The sequence below is a fragment of the Pongo abelii genome, chromosome 4, assembly GCF_028885655.2.
Source record: "Pongo abelii isolate AG06213 chromosome 4, NHGRI_mPonAbe1-v2.0_pri, whole genome shotgun sequence".
In the NCBI taxonomy this organism is placed as follows: Eukaryota; Metazoa; Chordata; class Mammalia; order Primates; family Hominidae; genus Pongo; species Pongo abelii.
Window position 1 is genome coordinate 129,568,367 of NC_071989.2, and position 22,930 is coordinate 129,591,296.

The 22,930-nt window shown below is 33.2% G+C and overlaps 1 long non-coding RNA gene across 1 annotated transcript; it reads left to right on the forward strand.

Annotated features, from left to right (window-relative positions):
• Positions 1-885: 885 nt before the first annotated feature.
• Positions 886-8,938, forward strand: LOC112133372 (uncharacterized). Its single transcript, XR_002915016.2, has 3 exons — positions 886-943; positions 4,817-4,846; positions 8,521-8,938. It is a non-coding gene; the product is annotated as an uncharacterized LOC112133372 (long non-coding RNA).
• Positions 8,939-22,930: the final 13,992 nt, after the last annotated feature.

The window sequence follows — 22,930 nt, forward strand, 5'->3', positions numbered from 1 at the left end:
TTAGATATTTATAATTGCATTTAAAAACATAAAGTAAGGTACAGAAGTATTAAAAAGCTGAACATAAGTTAGTCATGATAGGGACTGGAAGTTTTTGTAGAGCTCAAGAAGTATTCCAGTTTTATTTCTATTTTTTTAAGTTTTCAATGAGAATGCATAAATGGATTACCTATATTCTTCAAATATCCTTTATTATTCCAAGATCTTATGTTTTATTTTATAAGTGACCTAACGTCAGGCACTGGATGAAGAATAACATACACCTTCTAGCATTCTCATCAATGTAGTTTTCAGCATAAAAACATTAACATTTTTGTGTTTTTGTATGGTCTCCAATGGGACTAAATTGAAAATGAATTAAAACAAGAAAAAATAGAAGCAAGTTAACTCAGTAAACAATGGGACTGATATAGTAAAAAGCATTAGTGACAGAGTATTAATAGACTGGCTAAAATCTATTTAAAAATTGCTCATTCCAAACATGCAGTGTTCCATGTAATAGAATATAATACTAAGCTAGAAATTTGGATTTGCTTATGTAAATCTGGCTTATTCCACATAAATAAGATATGTGGCTTAAGCCGGTGACTGAATTGTGAACTTCTGTTGCATTTCTCTGGATTTATTTAAGATGAAATGAATATTGAATGAAAGTACCAGAAAATGTATTACTTTACTTATAAGATGATATGGTTTGGCTGTGTCCCCATCCAAAACTCATCTTGAATTGTAATTCTCATAATCCTCACGTGTTGTGAAAGGCGCCTGGTAATCAAATCATGAGGGCAGTTACCCTCATGCTGTTCTCGTGATAGCAAGTGAGTTCTCATAAGATCTGATGGTTTTATAAGGGGCTTTTCCCCTTTTGCTTGGCTTGCTTGGCACTTCTCCTTCCTGCCACCATGGGAAAAAGGACATGTTTGCTTCTCCTTCTGCCATGATTGTAAGTTTACTGAGGCTTCCCCAGCCATGCTAAACTGAGAGTCTATTAAACCTTTTTCCTTTATAAATTACCCAGTCTCTTGGCCGGACAGTGGCTCACACCTGTAATCCGAGCTTTTTGGGAGGCCGAGGCAGGCGGATCACCTGAGGTCAGGAGTTCGAGACCAGCCTCAACATGGAGAACCTGGGGGACGGAGGTTGTGGTGAGCCAAGATTGTGCCATTGCACTCCAGCCTGGGCAACAAGAGCGAAACTCCGTCTCAAAAATAAATAAATAAAAATAAAAATAAATTACCCAGTCTCAGGTACGTCTTTTTTTAGCAGCGTGAGAATGGCCTAGTACGTAGGATTACTAGGATTATACATCATTTAATAATGTGAATTGGGCTAAGATGTTGAAACTGAAGGGTTACGCATTCAAAAAATTGTTAGTGCATATTCTGTAATCTTTTTGTTGATATGAAGGTGTTAGAAATAGAAGGCTTGAGCATTCACAGTTGTGATGGTTTTGATATGGTTTGTTCCTACCCACCAAATCTCATGTTTAAATTTGATCTCCAATGTGGCTGCGTGGGGAGGTGGGGCCTAGTGGGAGGTGTCTGGGTTATCAGGGCAGATCCCTCATGAATGGCTTGGTGCCCTTCTTGGGATAGTGAGTGAGCTCTCTCACTTGAGACATTGAATTATTTCCCATGTGAATGGATAAGTTCCCTCAAAAGTGGTAGTTGTATATAAAGCAAGATGCTCCTTGGGTTTTGTCTCTTCCCACTGTTCCCTTTCCCTTAGACCCTCCTCTCCATGTTCTGACCCAGTAGCATGTGATCTTCACCAGAAGCAGTTGCCAACACCGTGTCCTTGGACTTCCCAGTCAGAACTATGAGCTCAATAAGCGTCTTTTCTTTGTCAATTACCCAGCTTCATTTTTTTCTGTAATAGCAACATGAAACAGACTAAGGCAACAGTGTTTCAAGGATTTGTTACAAACTGGAATAGCAATAAACATGAGCAATTAGTCTACAGGAAGAGCGAAATGTTAAAACAGTATTAAATGTTTAACAAAACAAAAAGACCACTCAGAAGACAAGCTTTCTCTGTGTGTGTGTGTCTACGTGGTAAGTTGTTTCATTTATCTGGTAACCAAGAGTTTGAGTGGATCTTAGAAACCGTTATCTCCTGTGTTCTCTGCACTCTAGGCCCATTAGTCTCCTCTGTTCTAATACATGCCAAACACAACTTAACTACATGGCTTTTATACCAACTTTACTCTCTGCCTTCTCATTGCTTTTATTCTTCATTCATTCATTCTTTGAGTTCTGTGTTCAAAGATTTCCATTAATAGTTTTCCATGACAACCAATGGAATAGTAAACTGAATACCCCACCATAAACAGCACAAGCACTTCCATCTTCATGAGCACAACCTCCACTACGACGTCACCCTTACTAACCTTGCCACCACCCCAATCCAGCCTCGCTGCTACCATTATTGCTATTGCAACAGCCTGGCCTCTTTACAGAATTTATTTTTGGGCATCGTACATGCCATCATCTAATATACCATATATTCATTTCTGTAATTTCTGTTTTCTTCCACTAGATTATAAATTCCATAATGGCTGAGACTTTGGTTGTTCCATGGATATATCTCCAGCCCTCAGGAGAGAGAGGGCGAAGCTTGGCTCTTGTAAGGTGCTCAATAAATATTTGCAGATTGAATAAATGAATGATATGTTTTCTTTTTCTGCATATACATAAGCCAGTTTTTAAATGTTATCTTCTATAAAGTCGAGGCATTTACTTTTGATGATATGAGATTATATTATAGTATGACTATCTAAACTCTTCTTAATTCCATTCGTCTCAAAGTATTAGCATATTTTCATTACTAAAATTTTATAGTATATCTCTATACTATACTACAGAGCAAATATCGCTTTTTATTAATCATTTTCAGTTTTTATGTATTATTCATTTCTGTTTTATAGCTTTACTCCATCTCAATAAAAATATAATTAATTTAATCAATGTTCTATAACAACTGGAAGAACCTGGAGGACATTATGTTAAGTGAAATAAGCCAGATACAGAAGGACAAATACTGCATGATCCTACATATAAGAAGAATCTAAAATAGTCAAACTCATAGAGGCAGAGTGAACGAAGGTAGAAATGGAGAGGTATTAGTCAACGGGTACAAAGTTTCAGTTATGTAAGATGAATAAACTCTAGAGAGCTACTATACACCATAGTGCCTATAGTAATAATACATAAGGTATTATAGGCTTAAACATTTGCTAGATATTATGTTGTGTTCTTATCACAAAAAATAAATTAATGAATTAAAAATAATAAAGAGGGCAAGATGAAACTTTTAAAAGTAATGGATATATTGATGACATTGATTATGGTACTGGTTTCATAGGAGCATGTTTATCTCCAAGCTGATCAAGTTGTATATTTTAAATATGTAAAGCTTTTTGTATGTCAGTAATATCTCAGTAAGTAATTAAAATAAAAAATTTGGTCACTCCTATGTTTAAAAAAGAAAATAAATTTTCTATCATTTCCATTTTGCTAATAATTTTTAAAAATCCTGGGTGTTAAAATATGTCAGATCCTTTTGTTGCGTCTATTTGTGTGAGCTTATCTATCTTTTGTTAACATAATAATGTTTATTTGCTTTTTGATTATTAAAGCAATTTTGTATTCCTGAAATGAAACTTAGCCATGATCTATAGTACTTTCTATACATTACTGAGCAATTGGATATGCTGTTTTTTTCTATTTTTTGCTTGACTGCTTATGATTTTTATTGACCTATATCTAATATCTTTTTAACACTGTTGTCAGATTTTGGTATTGAGCTTATGCTGGCATGAAAAAGAGTGAGAGGTATGCCCTTCTACTATCCCCTGAAAGATTGTTTTGTAAGATTGATGTTAGTTGTTACTTATAATAGAAAAAGATATTGCTAAATCTATCCTTTTTGAAGATTTTCACTTGCAGATTCAATTTCTTTAATAGACATAAAGCTCTACACATTTTCTATTTATTCTTGGATCAGAATTGGTAAGCTTGGGCTTTTATAGAATTTTTCATGTCTATAATAATAATAATAAAAAATAAATAAATAAAAATTGTCAAATGTTTTTACATAAAGCTGCCATAGAAATTATTCATATTTGTAGTATTGGTATAGAAGTAAACTTTTTTTATTTCTGATGTTTCCAATTTATAATTTTCATTTTTAAATTTTGATATTGATTTATCAAATTTATTAGCGTGTTAATGAACTAGTGTTTGGCTTCATTGATATTTCTATATTCTATACTTGTTTTCTAATTCATCGATTTCTACCATATTTCTTTTAATTCTATTTGAGTTTAATTTGTCATGTTGTCTTCTAGCCCCTTGAAATGAATGCTTAAAGACATGATATTCAGTCGTTCTTTTATAAAATATACAGGCAAGGTATATATTAAGTATACACATATATTTGTCCCTAAGTCATGTCTTACTTAATTCTTACAAACTTTTATGTGCCACAATTTTATTTCCATTCCGTTTAAAATAATTTCTAATTTCCACTGTGACATCATTAAAAAAACATGGGTTTTTTAGATGTGTTTTGTTTTAAAGTTAGAAGTTTTTGATTGTTTTTTTCACTTCATACCACTGAGGCTAGAGAAAATGCTCTTTATGATTTCAATCATTTGAAATGTATTAAGGCTTTCTCTATTTTTCAATATGTGGTCAATGTCTATGATTATTATTTGTAATTTTAAAAGCAGGGATAATGTACAGTCATTGAGTGCAAAGTCTATATATGCCTATTATGTAAAGTTAAACAAGTTTTCAGTCTTCTATATCCTTAGTTCCTCTATATTCTCACCAGTAACTAAAAGGTATGTTAAATATTTTCATATTATTATTGATTTATTTATTTCTTATACACATTTTATCAACTTTGTAATTTATACACTTTAAAGCTAAATTTTGATACTCAGATACATTTAGGATTGTTATATCTTCCTTTCATATTATTATTGATTTATTTCATATACACATTTTATCAACTTTGTAATTTATACACTTTAAAGCTAAATTTTGATACTTAGATACATTTAGGATTGTTATATCTTCCTGCAGAATCCATGCTTTATTTCATAAAGAAATGCCCTTTTTATGTCTTGTTATGCGTATGATTTAAAATCTTTGTCTGTTGTTAGAAGTAAATTAGTTTTCCTGATGATTTCATATATTTCTCAGTCTTTTTACTTTCAACTGTTCTGTCTCTATATCTGTAATTTTTAAATAGTTGTTAATTATGCTATTTTTATTGTTTTAATCCAGAGTCTGATAGTTTTTTTCTAAACAGGAGAATATGCTCAATATCTATTTCATGTGATTAGTGATCAATTTCAGTTTATATCTACAATTCTATAATTCCTTTGTTGTTATAATTCTTCTCCTTATTTCACTTCATTTGCTTACATCAATATAATTTTATTGTTATATTTTGTTCTATTTATCTGATAGCAGTATATTCCTTAATATTCCTGGTCATATTAGAGTCTAATTTAAACCATGCAATATTAGAATTCAGATATTATAATGCTATGACCACACTTATTCCCCCTTTTTATATTTTGTGCTGTTGGTGTCATATGTTCTAATTCCTCATATATTTTAAACCTCAGCATTTCATTAATTTATTATTTTAAACAGACAGCATTCATTTTTTGAGTTTTGTTTTTTCCTGCAATACTGGATCAATGTCAGAGATAACAATTTACTTTACACAGAAGGAACATTGATAGTAAATTTTGATAATTCCATATTAATGGTTATTTATTTTTGATATTTTGAAGATTTAATGTAATAGTTTTTTATACTTTCATTGTATCTCTGAGTTTTATTTATCTTTTGAGATAAACATATATTTATAATATATGTCTTTGAGAAAGAATAAGAGTCAATTTGCTTTTAAGGAGAGTCATTAGTGAAATGTTAAACTGAAGAACAAGCCTTAATAGATTAAGAATAAATTTGAGGTGAGACAGTATAGCTTACTGTAACTGATTAGTGCCATAATTTGTTAAAATTAGGGTGGAAGAAATACCTCAAAGAGAGAAAAACAGAAAATACTTACGTGAATATGCTATGCAATATGTCAAACCTCATATTGAACTTAATGCTCTATATATTTTGATCAGTCTTTCCAGAGTTCTCTCTTCTTAAAATTCTTTCCTCTTTTATTTCATTGAGCAGTGGTTTGTAGTTCTCCTTGAAGAGGTCCTTCACGTCCCTTGTAAGTTGGATTCCTAAGTATTTTGTTCTCTTTGAAGCAATTGTGAATGGAGTTCACTCATGATTTGGATCTCTGTTTGTCTGTTATTGGTGTGTAAGAATGCTTGTGATTTTTGTACATTGATTTTGTATCCTGAGATTTTGCTGAAGTTGCTTATCAGCTTAAGGAGATTTTGGGCTGAGACAATGGGGTTTTCTAGATATACAATCATGTCATCTGCAAACAGGGACAATTTGACTTCCTCTTTTCCTAAGTGAATACCCTTTATTTCCTTCTCCTGCCTCATTGCCCTGGCCAGAACTTCCAACACTATGTTGAATAGGAGTGGTGAGAGAGGGCATCCCTGTCTTGTGCCAGTTTTCAAAGGGAATGCTTCCAGTTTTTGCCCATTCAGTATGATATTGGCTGTGGGTTTGTCATAGATTGCTCTTATTATTTTGAGATATGTCCCATCAATACCTAATTTATTGAGAGTTTTTAGCATGAAGGGTTGTTGAATTTTTTCAAAGGCCTTTTCTGTATCTATTGAGATAATCATGTGGTTTTTGTCTTTGGTTCTGTCTATATGCTGGATTACATTTATTGATTCGCATATATTGAACCAGCCTTGCATCCCAGGGATGAAGCCCACTTGATCATGGTGGATAAGCTTTTTGATGTGCTGCTGGATTCCGTTTGCCAGTATTTTATTGAGGATTTTTGCATCAATGTTCATCAAGGATATTGGTCTAAAATTCTCTTTTTTCGTTGTGTCTCTGCCAGGCTTTGGTATCAGGATGATGCTGGCCTCATAAAATGAGTTAGGGAGGATTCCCTCTTTTTCTATTGATTTGAATAGTTTTAGAAGGAATGGTACCAGTTCCTCCTTGTACCTCTGGTAGAATTCGGCTGTGAATTCATCTGGTCCTGGACTCTTTTTGGTTGGTAAGCTATTGATTATTGCCACAATTTCAGCTCCTATTATTGGTCTATTCAGAGATTCAACTTCTTCCTTGTTTAGTCTTGGGCGAGTGTATGTGTCGAGGAATTTATCCATTCTTCTAGATTTTCTAGTTTATTTGCATAGAGGTGTTTGTAGTATTCTCTGATGGTAGTTTGCATTTCTGTGGGATCGGTGGTGATATCCCCTTTATCATTTTTTATTGAGTCTATTTGATTCTTCTCTCTTTTTTTCTTTATTAGTCTTGCTAGCGGTCTATCAATTTTGTTGATCCTTTCAAAAAACCAGCGCCTGGATTTATTAATTTTTTGAAGGGTTTTTTTTTTTTGTCTCTATTTCCTTCAGTTCTGCTCTGATTTTAGTTGTATCTTGCCTTCTGCTAGCTTTTGAATGTGTTTGCTCTTGCTTTTCTAGTTCTTTTAATTGTGATGTTAAGGTGTCAATTTTGGATCTTTCCTCCTTTCTCTTGTGGGCATTTAGTGCTATAAATTTCCCTCTACACACTGCTTTGAATGTGTCCCAGAGATTCTGGTATGTTGTGTCTTTGTTCTCATTGGTTTCAAAGAACGTCTTGATTTCTGCCTTCATTTCGTTATGTACCCAGTAGTCATTCAGGAGCAGATTGTTCAGTTTCCATGTAGTTGAGCGGTTTTGAGTGAGTTTCTTAATCCTGAGTTCTAGTTTGATTGCACTGTGGTCTGAAAGACAGTTTCTTATAATTTCTGTTCTTTTACATTTGCTGAGGAGAGCTTTACTTCCAACTATGTGGTCAATTTTGGAATAGGTGTGGTGTGGTGCTGAAAAAAAATGTATATTCTGTTGATTTTGGGTGGAGAGTTCTGTAGATTAAGAAACTGTGGCACATATACACCATGGAATACTATGCAGCCATAAAAATGATGAGTTCATGTCCTATGTAGGGACGTGGATGAAACTGGAAATCATCATTCTCAGTAAACTATCGCAAGGACAAAAAACCAACCACCACATGTTCTCACTCATAGATGGGAATTGAACAATGAGAACACATGGACACAGGAAGGGGAACATCACACTCTGGGGACTGTTGTGGGGTGGGGGGAGGGGGGAGGGATAGCATTAGGAGATATACCTAATGCTAAATGGCGAGTTAATGGGTGCAGCAAACCAGCATGGCACATGTATACATATGTAACTAACCTGCACATTGTGCACATGTACCCTAAAATTTAAAGTATAATAATAATAATAAATTCCTTCTGGCCTACCACTGATTATATGCAAAATATTCTAGTCCTAGTCGAAATTACTGGCTCAACTACAGTGAAGAAAATAATATTTCCTTGCAGCATAGTGTCCAGAATGAATCTAAGTAGAAGAAGGGAAGAAGAGAAGGACACAAGAAGGAAGACAAGGAAAAATGTCGACCTCAAAGAACTAGAGGAACAACACTGGAGTTATAGGAAACACCCAGAATTAGAATCAGAGCAATTTGATTGGATTTACAACAGCTGATTCTAGATACAAGAACTTTACCAAGCCATTTACAATTTTTGTGCTTCAATTTCATCATTTTAAAACAGAAAGAAAGAATTTACCTTATACACTTGTTGCTTAGATTATGAAAGAATTATCCATACAAAAAGTACAATAAAAAAGAATATAAATGTAAGAATGTAGAGGGTCACAAACATAGTTTGAAATATCCATGCTTTTCATTTTGGAGTGAAAAAAGGAAAAATACTAACAGTGTAAAATTAAATTCATTACTATATCAAAGTCAAGACTGCCTACCAAGTCATTTGACAGTTAAAAATATTTTGTTTATTCCATAAACTTTATGAAAAAACTAGTTCATTGCCAAAGGGACGTTACTTACAGCAAAATCTCTAGAAGCTCTGAAATAGAATTTGAGTTTTATTTGCATTTTATTTTTACATTCTTACTACTCTACTAACTACATTCTGCCTAAGTAAATATGTTCAAAGCTTTAAAAGTAGGCTGAATGAATCACTGGTGGAAAAATAATGACCAGGAGCCAACATCAAGCTGAAAAAACAAGAATCCATAATCTCCATATGAGATGAAACTGTGTGGTAAGATGGATTTAATGGGTCTGGGCTAACGTGGTAAAAGTATAATGGATGTAGCTAAAACAAACAAGGTCCAACTCTAAACCAGCACAAGAAAAACAGAGCAAGGGCATTTGATTTCATTAAAAGGGAATTAAATTTTAAATCAAAGTAAAAAATGTAAGTCATTACAATATTGAGGTAGTGGAGTTGACTGTATAAGAAATTGGCTGCTACTTTCAAAGGGCTTCATCATTTTAAAGCTATACAAATATTTGTCTTGGATAAGGTTAAAATTACAAAGATATCAAAATTCAAAGAAAGTTCAACGCCTTTTGGGGGTCAGAAAGTCTGAAAATCAAAAATTCATGTATTTTCTTTTGTTCATAAGAAATGAAATGTGGTCTTTCATTTTTTCCCATCTAATATATCAATATAGCAACTTTTGTCAAACAAAGGAGATAAACATCTGGGTAGCTATGGGTAAGTTTTTCTCTTTGTTTTTCTTCTTAAGGGCAACCATGCTTTCCATTTGTCTGTAATACTAGAAATATTTCACTGTATTTTTCTACTCTATGCCTCAACTCTATATTTGGCTTCATTAGATTTTACAAATTGTCTCTAAATTTTATTTTGTGTTTATACTCTAAACAAATTTATACTTTAGGGTTTTTGTCTATGGAGTCTAAATAGTTTATCATTTTCTGACTGTAATTCCTATAACATATTTAAAAATTAAACTAACTTTTTTCATGTTGAATTATATTGGAACAATGTTTTCTTTCTTCCTTATTTTTATATTTTTTCTTTTAAGTTTGTTCCCAATATCAACAAAAAATATATTTTTAATGTGCCTTTATTTTATCTCCACTCACATAACTCCGGGGAAAAGTTTTTGTTTTATTTGAAGATGAGGAACTATTTTAAAAATCATATTTTCTGTTCTTTATGGTGCAAAACACTCTATGCCAATCCCTTTATTTGCCTTGTGGCCAGTCTCAGTATTTAAGATGGTTATTAGTAAGCTATCCAAAGACATGTAAAAACTGAAGCTCAGAGAGGCTAGGTAATATGCTTAGCTATTAGCTTGGTGCAAAAGTAATTGCAGTTTTTGCCATTACTTTCAACTCTAAAAACCACAATTACTTTCGCACCAACCTGATACTTAGCACAACCAGCTAGTTACTGAGCAATGGAATCAAAATTGGAACTCATTTATTAAGCCAAGGTTTCTGTTTGTTCTAGTATATGAGGTTGCCTGTGGAAGAGTCAAAAAATTAAAGATCTGACTGTAGCACTTTTGCAGTTTTTCTGTTTCATCATTTACAGTTTTGCTATTGGTGTTTGTTTTCTACGTATTCCTTATTATTTAAATTTTCAGTAACATGACAAGTTACTGAAAGAGTGAATAGTGTTTCATAAGTTAAAGGCCTACACAGGCAGATAGCTTGAAGTCAGGAGTTCAAGACCTGAATGGGAAACATAGTGAAATCCCTTCTCTACAAAAAAACAAAAAACAAAAAACAAAAACAAAACAAAACAAAAAGCTGAGTGTGGTACACCTGTAGTCCCAGCTACTTGAGTGGCTGAAGTGGGAAGATCTCTTGAGCCCCAGAGGTTGAGGCTGCAGTGAGCCATGATCGCACCACTGCACTCCACCCTGGGAAACAGAGCAAGACTGTCTCAAAATAATAATGATAATAATAGGAGTAATAAGAAGAAGAAGCTGAAGGGGTTTATATGATACAATTTCTGTTACGTATTATGTTGTATATGTGTTATGTAAAAAAGAGAAAAAGGAATCAAAAAGATTTTCACCATGAAACCAGAATGTTAGTGATTTTTCTCATGGAGGTGTGATTACAGGTAATCTTTAGTTTCTCCTTCATGCTAATCTGTGTTTTTTAAATTTTCTACAATGCCTACAGATTATTTTGATACATATTGTTTTCAAGAACAACTGTTACTACAAATACCAAAGTGTACTTAAATAACTTATCCCTATCTTATTTGTTTCAAAATATGGGAACTGAGAATAATAGTTTAAAGTATAAAGGAGATCTATATTTATTTTATTTATTATACTTTAAGTTCTGGGGTACATGTGCAGAACGTGCAGTTTTGTTACATAGGTATACATGTGCCATGGTAGTTTGCTGCACCCATCAACTTATCATCTACATTAGGTATTTGTCCTAATGCCATCCCTCCCCTAGCCCCGCACCCACAAACAAACAGGCCCTAGTGTGTGATGTTCCCCTCCCTGTGTCCATGTATTCTCATTGCTCAACTCCCGCTTATGAGTGAGAACATGCGGTGTTTGGTTTTCTGATCTTGTAATAGTTTGCTGAGAATGATGGTTTCCAGCTTCATCCATGTCCCTGCGAAGGACATGAAATCATCCTTTTTATGGCTGCATAGTATTCCGTGGTGTATATGTACTACATTTTCTTTATTCATTCTATCACTGATGGGCATTTGGGTTGGTTCCATGTGTTTGCTATTGTGAAGAGTGCTGCAATAAACATACGTGTGCCTGTGTCTTTATAGTAGAAAGATTTATAATCCTGTGGGTATACACCCAGTAATGGGATTGCTGGGTCAATAGTAATTTTGGTTCTAGATCCTTGAGGAATTGCCGCACTGTCTTCCACAATGGTTGAACTAATTTACCCTCGCACCAACAATGTGAAAGCATTTCTACTTCTCCACATCCTCTCCAGCACCAGATCTATCTTTAAATCCCACTTTGCTCCTAGCATTTAACTCCTAGTGTTATGAAGTTTAAAGAGACAATAAATATAAAGCACTTGAGACAGTGCTTGGCACACAAGCAGTGATTAATTAAGCAAGAGCAATTTTGTAAAGTACCATTTTATCAATTTTATGAGATTCTGGGGTGCATTCTATGTTAGGAGGGATATCAGGGCACCCTAGAATGGGGTTTCATTTGTGATAGGATGACAAGGAGAACTTATGTGGCATAGAGCTGTAGCTATGCTAATTTTTTATTTTGCTACAGAATTGTAACATGTCTAAACAATGCCCTGCCAAATCAGAAGCCACAAATAAGGGAACACAGTTTTACAATTTGTTGAATCTTCTTTCTGTTTGGAAGGTATGGGATATGACAGAGGAGGCCCTTTTAGGGAAGCTTCATTCAGCCTATCCAGTGGGAGAGTTACTCACTTCATCCTCAAGGTGAAACTACAGAAATTGCTTTGCCTTTGCACTGCCCTAGGAACTGCTGACCACTCTACACGATTTCTAAAACGCTGATCAGAGCACAGTTGCTCAATAAACTCTTTCTTATTAAATTTCTTCCAAAGCTGTCTCTGTGCTGCTTATGCTTCCATTAAAACTCAGATATTTAATTTTCATTTGTTTTATATGTCTATTTCTCCTGTTACAAACAATAAATTATGCAGAAAGTGATTGTGCAACTTTAGTCAATAAATTGTAAAAACTTAAAAAAAATCAGTATTTATGGATTGCTTGGAGAATGCATTGTAGTTAACTCTAAATGAGTAGATTATCATTTTATGTATTCCAAGGAACTGAAATAATCAGAGGTTTAGCAAGGGGTACTAAAAATGTTTAAATAATTTAAACTTTTCTCAATAATTCAAAGGAATAGGAAAACATTTTTCTTAGGGGACAACTTGAAATATTTCTTAGGCCATTTCTGTATAAATAATATGACAGTTGCAACAACTTTTTAGCTTTTCAAAACAAAAGAGAATTACACTTCTTGCTAAATTAATAAAATATAATAGCAACATCATCTGTCTGTAGTACATAATTAAACTATACTCAAAGGCATAAATAATAAAATTCTGTTCAAGCAAATGCATTGCATTTGTTTTTAAATGGACCATTAAAGTGTGGCTTTGAAACAAGCAGCAAATAAATCCATTGTCAGATTTTTCTAAGTACTATTCTTTACTAAATTTAAGTATTCCTTCAATCATATATTCATTATGATCACTGTATATAGCCAAATGCAATCTTTGCACACATGAAAAAAAATTCTGGCAAAAGCTATGAGGCTAAGTTAGTGAATTAAAAGTCTCAGCAATTCTATTTTTTTTTTCTTTTAGAAATAATTGGTGAAAGTGTTCAGATAATAGAAAGGGAGACAGAAAAAAGATAAAGGCCTCCAATATTTTGTTAGGTGGGACAAAAAAGAAATAGGAATTACTCTTTGTTGCAGAAGTTGGAGACAAGTGGTTCATGCAACTTTTATAGTGATTTTCTAAACAATTAGATCATTTGTTCTGCAAAGTGTTCTCTGTTACCACTGATCTAAGCCTTCTCATTTGTTACTACAGTTGGAGAATTCAGGTAAGGGGTATATTTAGGATTGTTCTTTTCTAACATATATAGAGTAACTGAAAGATTCCTAGGAAACTCTCTTATAGTTCTTGTTAAAGACACATTTAGATCCCAGGCTTGCTGATGATGTGGTGGGCATTGGAGAAATGGGTGCTTTGCATAAGTGTGTATGGGGGAAGAAGGATAGAATTTAAAATTATACCCCTATGCCAAACAATTTTACTTTGTTTAGCTCATCCTCTATTTTGCTACAGAATTTAATGTCTTAATTTAATTAAACTTTATGCTAAGTATTTTTTTCTAAATTTTATACTACATATATCCATCCCAGAGTCTCATATAGCATGTTTCATGCTTGATGTACACTAATACTAAACAAAGTAAGTATTTAAAAAATTTTAATGTCTAACAATAAAAAGTGAGACAGTTGAGTTTAAAAATAACAGATCTTTCAGTATTAGGAAACATAATTTTAGCAATCTGATATGGTTTGGCTGTGTCCCTACCCAAATCTCATCTTGATTTATAGTTCCCATAATCACCACGTGTCATGAGAGAGACACAGTGGGAGGTAATTTAATCATGAGGGCGATTATCATGCTGTTCTCATGATAGTGAGTGAGTTGTCATGAGATCTGATGATTTTATAAGAGGTTTTCCCCTCTTTTACTCAGCACTTCTGCTTGCTGCCATCATGTGAAGAAGGACGTGTTTGCCTCACTTTCTGCCACGTTTATGTTTTCTGAGACCTCCCCAGCTATGCAAAACTGTGAGTCAATTAAAACTCTTTCCTTTATAAATTACCCAGTCTTGAGTATGTTTTTATTAGAAGAATGAGAATGGACAAATACAGTAAACTAATTGATATGGGTAGAGTGGGGTGCTGCTGTAAGGATACCTGAGCATATAAAAGCTAATTTGGAACTGGGTAACAGGCAGAGGTTGGAACAGTTTAGAGGACTCAGATGATGACAAGAAAATGTGGGAAAGTTTGGAACTTCCTAGAGACTTGGAGGGCTCATAAGACAGGAATATATGGGAAAGTTTGGAACTTTCTAGAGACTTGTTGAATGGCTTTGACCAAAATGCTGACAGTGATATGGACAATGAAGTCCAGGCTGAGGTGGTCTCAGATGGAGATGAGGAACTTGTTGGAAACTGGAGCAAAGGTGATTCTTAACTGTGTTTTAGCAAACAGACTGATGGCATTTTGCCCCTGTCTTAGAGATCTGTGGAACTTTAAATTGAGAGATGATTTAGGGTATCTGAAAGAAGAAATTTTTAAGCAGTAAAGCATTCAAAAGGTGACAGAGCATAAAATTTTGGAAAATGTGCAGCCTCATGATGGAGTAGAAAAGAAAAACGCATTTTCTGGAGAGAAATTCAAGCCAACTGCAGAAATTTGCATAAGTAATGAGAAGCCAAGAGGTAATCTCCAAGAGAATAGGGGAAATTGTCTCCAGAACATGTCAGAGACCTTTGCAGCAGCCTCTCCCATCATAGACCCAGAGGCCTAGGAGGAAAAAATGGTTTCCTGGGCTGGGTCCAGGTCCCACCTGCTGTGTGCAGCTTCAGGACTTGGTGCCCTGAGTTCCAGTCACTCCAGCCATGGCTAAAAGAGGCCAAGGTACAGCTTAGGCCATTGCTTCAGAGGGTGCAAGGTCAGCCATGCTTAAGTGTGAGTCAATTAAACCTTTTTCTTTTATAAATTACCCAATCTTGGGTATGTCTTAATTAGCAACATGAGAACTCATACACCATCCTTGTGAATAGACACAAGTCTTTTTAGTCTGAGCTAGAAGAAATTGTTAAGTATGTGGGTCTCTAAAAATATATTTAAAACAATAAAGGGCCATAGAATCTTATAATTATTTGTACTGAATTGAATGAATTTAATACTATACAGCTTTATTTTCAGAAAAAGTAACATACATAAAATATAGAAACATATTCCATTAGTCTGTGACTCTTCAAAATAAGAAACTTCTAGCATCAATTAATAGTAAGTAGAGACAGCAAATATGCATCATTCCATGGCTTTTAAATATTGTTGCTATTCATCACAAGACTATTATGTATTATCAAATGTTCAATAATGACTAATATTGTAATTAGCATTTATTTCAAACACATTATGTTATATATCAAAGTAATTATAATTCATTTAGCCTTGTTTTCAGATTTATTGCAAGTACTAAATTGTAATAATAGCTAAAATTTATTTCTGATTAATGTATTAATCTTATGTTTTATTACTTTCATAGAATGCAGGTATAAAAAATACTTTTTTCAAACTTACTTCGAACTTAGTCAAAATTATATTTGTAAAATAAAAAATACTTTTGATAAGACAGCTGAAGTAATGTGTATTTGATGATCAGAGGTTTGAATGCATAGCCTACAATTTTTTTACAAATAATATATTCACTCAATATACAAAACTCAACTGTTTTATGTATATTAACTTTAATCACCAAAATATGCAAATATTGTTTGTCTGCCTCTTTTTTTAAATCCAGAAGCTCTCATTTTTCCCATATGTGTCTCCAAATCAGTTTCACTCATAGGAAAACTTGTGCTGTGCTATTTTTTATGATAATTGATTTTATTGTGTGGTAGTTCATGACAGAAGAGAGAAGAGAATCTCGAGGCAGGGCCTATATCCAGAGGCTGGAGACCCACTGCAAGAGCTTTCGTAGCTTGTATGTAGCTATGTCTTACAGCTTTGAGTGCATGTATATTATTTATAACTGCTTTCATATGTGATAATCTGGTCTAAATTTAGTGCAAAATCACAGGAAGCAAATATATATATATAAAATAAATTATATATATATAAAATAAGTTATATATATATATAAAATAAGTTATATATATATATTTATATTTATATCTCTGAAAAGAAACAGTCCCAAGTTGGGGAGCAAACCGAATCAAAATCCTGATTCAATTAATATATGAAATTGGAATCATTCCCTGAAGCTCTGGGATTACTCTCTGCATAGATATTGGTTTACTACGAAGAGAACTATTTGGATATTGTAGTCATCTGAAACAATGCTAATTGAAGGAATAGAGAAACCCATAAATCCATCTGTCTTGGAAGAATTAATAAGGTAAGAATACATACATATTAGATAGAAGGAATTCAGAAATTTAAAGTAACATTTCTCAAACTATTTTGTTTGTAAAAGTGTTTCTTTGGAAAAGGGATATGGAATAAAATTATAAAACATCCAAGAAAAAAGATTGTAAAAGAACCATTGCCTTGTGTAGACTAAGATTTCATATATTCACACAAAAAATCTTTATGCAATATAAATTTATAAATTGGAATATATTAAAATTAAGAAACTGTGTTCATATAAATGTGGCATTTGTAGAATTTTTAAAGACTATATATGGGAAGAAAGCATTTGCAATATATACATTTGACAAAAGACTCTTATCCAGTATACATCTCTCTATGTGTGTATGCATGAATTCCTTCTAATCCAACATATTATGCTACGGAAACCCCACTAGCATGACTAACATGAAAAAGATAGATAGTTAATATTAACTACTGAGAAATATATAAAAAGTGTCATTCATTTTCTTTCTTTTTTTTTGGAGACGGAGTCTTGCTCTGTCACCCAGGCTGGAGTGCAATGGCAAGATCTTGGGTCACTGCAACCTCTACCTCCTGGGTTCAAGCAATTCTGTTGCTTCAGCCTCCCAAGTAGCTAGGATTACAGGTACCCACCACCACACTGAGCTAATTTTTGTATTTTTAGTAAAGATGGGGTTTCACCATGTTGGTCAGGTTGGTCTCAAACTCCTAACCTTAGGTGATCCACCCACCTTGGCCTCCCAAAGTGCTGGGATTACAGGTGTGAGTCACAGCACCTGGCCATTTTCAATACTGGTAAATTGTTATGACCAGTTTAGCTAAAATTTTGGTAATATCTATTTAAGCTAAGCATGCATATTACCTATAATTCAGCAATTTTAGCCTGGGAATTATTTCCAACAGAAATTTATTTATATATTTGCCAAAGTATATAGCAACTTTTTTGTAGTAGTTAAAAACTGTCAAGCATACAAATGTCTATAATTCTTAGAATGGATAAATTATGCTATGTCCTTTACAGGTCATGTGAAGCCAGTAGTACTGTCATATAAAAAACTGAACAAATAAGTATAAAAAAGGAAATGGCCAGCTAGGCGCCGTGGCTCATGCCTGTAATCCCACACTTTGGGAGGCTGAGGCAGGTAGATCATGAGGTCAACAGATCGAGACTATCCTGGCCAACATGATGAAACCTCTTCTTTACTAAAAATACAAAAATTAGCTGGGCATGGTGGTGCACACCTGTAGTCCCAGCTACTTGGGAGGCTGAGGCAGGAGAATTGTTTCAACCCAGGAGGCAGAGATTTCTGTGAGCAGAGATCACGCCACTGCACTGCAGCCTGGTGAAAGAGTGAGACTCAGTCTCAAAAGAAAAAAAAAAAAAGGAAATGGCCAATGTCTCTCATAAACTTAGGCACAAAAATTTTCAACAAAATATGATCAAGTGGAATCTACCAATGTATAAAATAATTTACACACCACGGCCAAGTTGTACTTATTTCTGGTATGCAATGCTGGTTTGCTATTCAAAAATTATTCAATGTAATCTACTATATCAGCCAACTAAAGAAGAAAAATTATTTGATCATACTAATTGGCCTAGAAAATCTAACATCCATTCCTGCTAAAATTCTCACCAACTTAGAATAAATACCTCAACTTGATAAAGAACATATACAAAGAATCTACAGGTAGTATCACACTTCACAGTGAGAGAATGCTGCATTTTCTGTAAGATTGTTAAGAAATGCCTGTTCTTATCAGTTTTATTAAGTATAGTACAGAAACATCTAGCCAGCACAATAAATACAGGAAAAATAAGATACACAGGAAAAAAAAAGAAATAAACTGTCCTTATTTGTAGATAGCATGATAATAAACATGGAAAATGCCAAGGAAGCTTACCCTTCAATCCACCCCAACCCCCCGCCCCGGCCATAAAAAGCCCTAACAGAAAAAAAAAAATGAATTCTTCCAGGTCACAGCATAAAAATCAACAGACGAATCAAATTTCAATTTATCTAAACTAATAATGAACCTTTGGAAACAGAAATTACAAACACAATACCATTTGTAATTGTTCTAAAGCAAATAATATACTGAGATTAAAAACTTCAAAAATATGTATAGTACCTATATGCTGACAATTTGAAAATGCTGATGAAATAGTTTTTTGAAAGACCTAAATAAATGGAGAGACATATCACATGCATTGGATTGAAAAAGTTAAATAGTAAAGATGCAAATTCTATCAAAATTGAGCAATAGGTTTTATACACTTTCTATTAAAATACTATCACTTTTTGGTGTGTGTGTGTGTGTGTGTGTGTATGTGTGTGTGTGTGTTTGGTATACAGGACAAAAATGTAGGACTAACATTCAGAAAACTAAAACTGGACACCTTCCTTATACACCTTATACAATAATTAACTGAAGATTAATTAAAGACTTAAATGTAAAACCCAAAACCATAAAAACCCTATAAGAAAATCTAGGCAATACTATTCAGGACATAGGCATGGGCAAAGATTTTATGATTAAATCACGAAAAGCAATTTCAACAAAAGCTAAAATTGACAAATGCGATCTAATTAAACTAAAGAGCTACTGCACAGCAAAAGAAACTATCATCAGACAGAACAGGCAACTTACTTACAGAATGGGAGAAAGTTTTTGCAATCTACCCATCTGACAAAGAGCTAATATCTAGAATTTACATGGAATTTAAACAAATTTACCAAAAAAAAAAAATCAAAAAGTGGGCAAGAGACATGAACAGACACTTCTCAAAAGCAGACGTTTATGTGGCCAACAAACATATGGAAAAAAAGCTCAACATCACTGATCATTAGAGAAATGCATATCAAAACAGCAATGAGATACTATCTCATACCAGTCAAAATGGCAATGATTAAAGTCAAGAAACAGCAGATGCTAGTGAGGCTGTGGAGAAATAGGAATGTTTTTACACTGTTGGTGGGAATGTAAATTAGTTCAACCATTGTGGAAGACAGTGTGGCGATTCCTCAGGTATTTAGAACCAGAAATGCCATTTGACCCAGCAATCCCATTATTAGGTATATACCCAAAGGAATATAAATCATTCTATTAAATTATAAAAATGTAAAAAAATGTAGGGCTAGACAACACAAGGAGTTATTAGCCTTGATACTAAAGGCATGGTCCATAAATGGCAAAATTATAAATTAATTATACCTCACCAAAATAAAAATAACTTTTGCTCTGTGAAGAATCTGTGAAAAAATGAAAATCAAGCTACATGCTGAGAAAAAAATATTGGCAACATATATATCTCACAAAAAAGTTTTTATATCTAGATTATATAAAGAACTATGTCTCAAAATAAATAACTCTTATAACATTAAGAAATAAACCAAGTAGAAAAAATGGGCAAAAGACATAAATAGACCTTTTACTTAAGAATATATACAGATGGCAAACAAGTACATGAAATTATTTTTAACACTATTAGCCACTGAAAAAATAGAAGCACAATGAATGAGATACCTAGCACAATGGCAAAATTTAAAAAAAAAAAACTGAAAACACCAAATGACAGCAAGAATGCAGAGAAACAGAATTGCTGACACATTCATGGTGGGAATGTAAAATAGTACAGCCACTCTGGAAAATAGATTGGCAATTTTTTGAAAAATTATAAGCATATATTTACATATCAGCCATAAATCACATTTCTGCTCAATAATCCCAGAGAAATAAAAACTTACGTTTATACAAAAACATATACATGAATGTTCAGAGCACCACTATTCATAATAACTCAACACTGAAAACATCTCAAATGTCCTTCAATGGTGAATTTTTAAACAATGTGCTACATCCATACCATGGAATACTACTTAGCAATACAAAGGAACATATTATAAATATGTGAAATAACTAGGATGAAGCTCAAGGCAAATATACTTAGTGAAATAAGCGAATTTTAAAAGTTCCATACCATTTGATTACATTTATTTAACATTCTTGAAGTGACAAAATTGTGGCAATAGCAAATAAATTAGTAGTTCCAGGGGCTAAAGATAGGGGTGGGATGGTGGGAGAGAATGCTGTGCAGGTGGATGTAGCCATCAAAGGGATATCAAAGCAGGAAGATCCTTGTGAAGTTGGAACTGTTTTATATCTTAAATATGGTGACAGTTACATAAATACAAAAATGTGATTATATTAGTCAGGGTTCTCTAGAGGGACAGAACTAATGGTGTGTGTGTGTGTGTGTGTGTGTGTGTGTGTGTGTGTGTGTGTGTGTATGTATGTGTGTGTACAAGTTTATTAAGGTTTTTGTTTTGTTTTTGTTTTTGTTTGGTTTGGTTTTGTTTTTTAGATGGAGTTTCACTTGTTAACCAGGCTGGAGAGCAATGGCGTGACCTTGGCATACTGAAACCCGAGCTTCTAATTCTTGCTAATATGTTTGTCAACAAGCACAGATTTATAAATGATCCATTATGGATCTAGAAAGCTCCAGAATAGAAGCTGAGTTAGACGTAGGTTTTTTGTTTGTTTAAGATTAAATCTAAAAACACACAAATACAGAATTCTCTTCTCTGTTTACTGATTGTTCTATAAAGCAATTGAATGGTAATCTTTTTCAAAACTGTGAATATTTCTATTTGAAATGATTATCTGACATATTAGTCTAATATTTTCAAGCTGAATTTCATTTTCTTGTTTCTTACTACATTTATGACCTCTGTAGGTAATTTATTTCTATGTTTATTATAGTCTTTTGTCCACCTACCAATATACTATAATTCATGTGTTCCACAAACATGCAGGTTGCCTTTCTTTTTAGATTTTAATCTAATGTTAAAGAAGATTACAACTCACACCAAATCCGATAGAATTTTCTCTTTGGTAATATTCACATCCCATTCAATGACATGTGTCATTACTCTTTAGGAATTCTGAGCTCTTTTTAACCTATAAAATTGTTCTTCTCAAATATCATAAGTCAATTTTGAAAATACTATTTTATGATGTCATATCAAATATTTCATAAACAAGATTTTACATGAGATAATACTTGTGATACCTGAAACATCTGATTAATTTTCTCAGGAAATAATCTATGGCTGTATATAGTCATCTATATTTTAAGCTGCTCTTTAGCAGTCATTTTGAAATATCAAGTAAGCAGAGATATAAGTAGTTCCTTACAAATTTAGTCAGTGCCATCGTATAGATGTACATATGTACAATTACACATGTATATGTGTACATCGTATATATGTACAATTGTATGCATGCAGACACACACACACATATGCTTTGATAACTTCTATTTACTTTAATAATCCCATTTGAAATGTAGTACCAAAAATATTCTGACTCATTTTTTCACTCAAATATATCTCCCATCAACAATGTAGGCAATAGAGCCCATTCCTGGCAGTTTTTCAGATCTATTAAAACAATATTGATATTCAGAATACAATATATTTGCTAATTTCTTTCAATTTCCTTAAATTATATAAAGCACTTTTTATGTTTTGTTAATAGCGTCTAGCATAGTACACAACTTACCACAAAAATTTCTTATTGATAGTGCTGTTTCCTTTCGTTTCCATTAATGAATGAATGAACGTTTGTATATTAGCATTAGTTTTACAAGTTAAGTTGATTAATAATCTCATCTTTCTTTACATTTGTCAAATATTCTATCACCTATTATTTTTCATGTACAGATTAAGATATAATAGTAAATAATATTTCAAAAACTCAATTTTAAGGACATAATAGCCTGCCTAACAAATATTTCTAAGGTGATATTGGCCCCCTATTGGATATAAGGTTTGCAAATCCATTCCCCAATTTCACAGGTTTCATTTCACTTTGTTGATTCCTCCCTCTGCTGTGTAGGAATTTTTAGTTTGATATATAGTTCCACTTGTTTATTTTTGCATTTGTTGCCTGTGTTTTTGAAGTCATATTCATAATCTCTTTACCGAGACCAGTATCAGGGAGATTTTTCTTTATGTTTTCTGCTAGGAGTTTGACAGTTTCAGGTCTTACATTTAAATCCTTAATCCATTTTGAGACAATTTTTGTATAATTAGCAGGGAGATAAGAGTCCAATTTTATTCTTCTGCATGTGGGTATCCAGTTTTAACAATGCCATTTGTTGAGGAGACTATCTTTTCCCCATTGTGTGTTCTTGTCAACTTTGTTGAAAATAAATAGCCCATAAATGCATACATT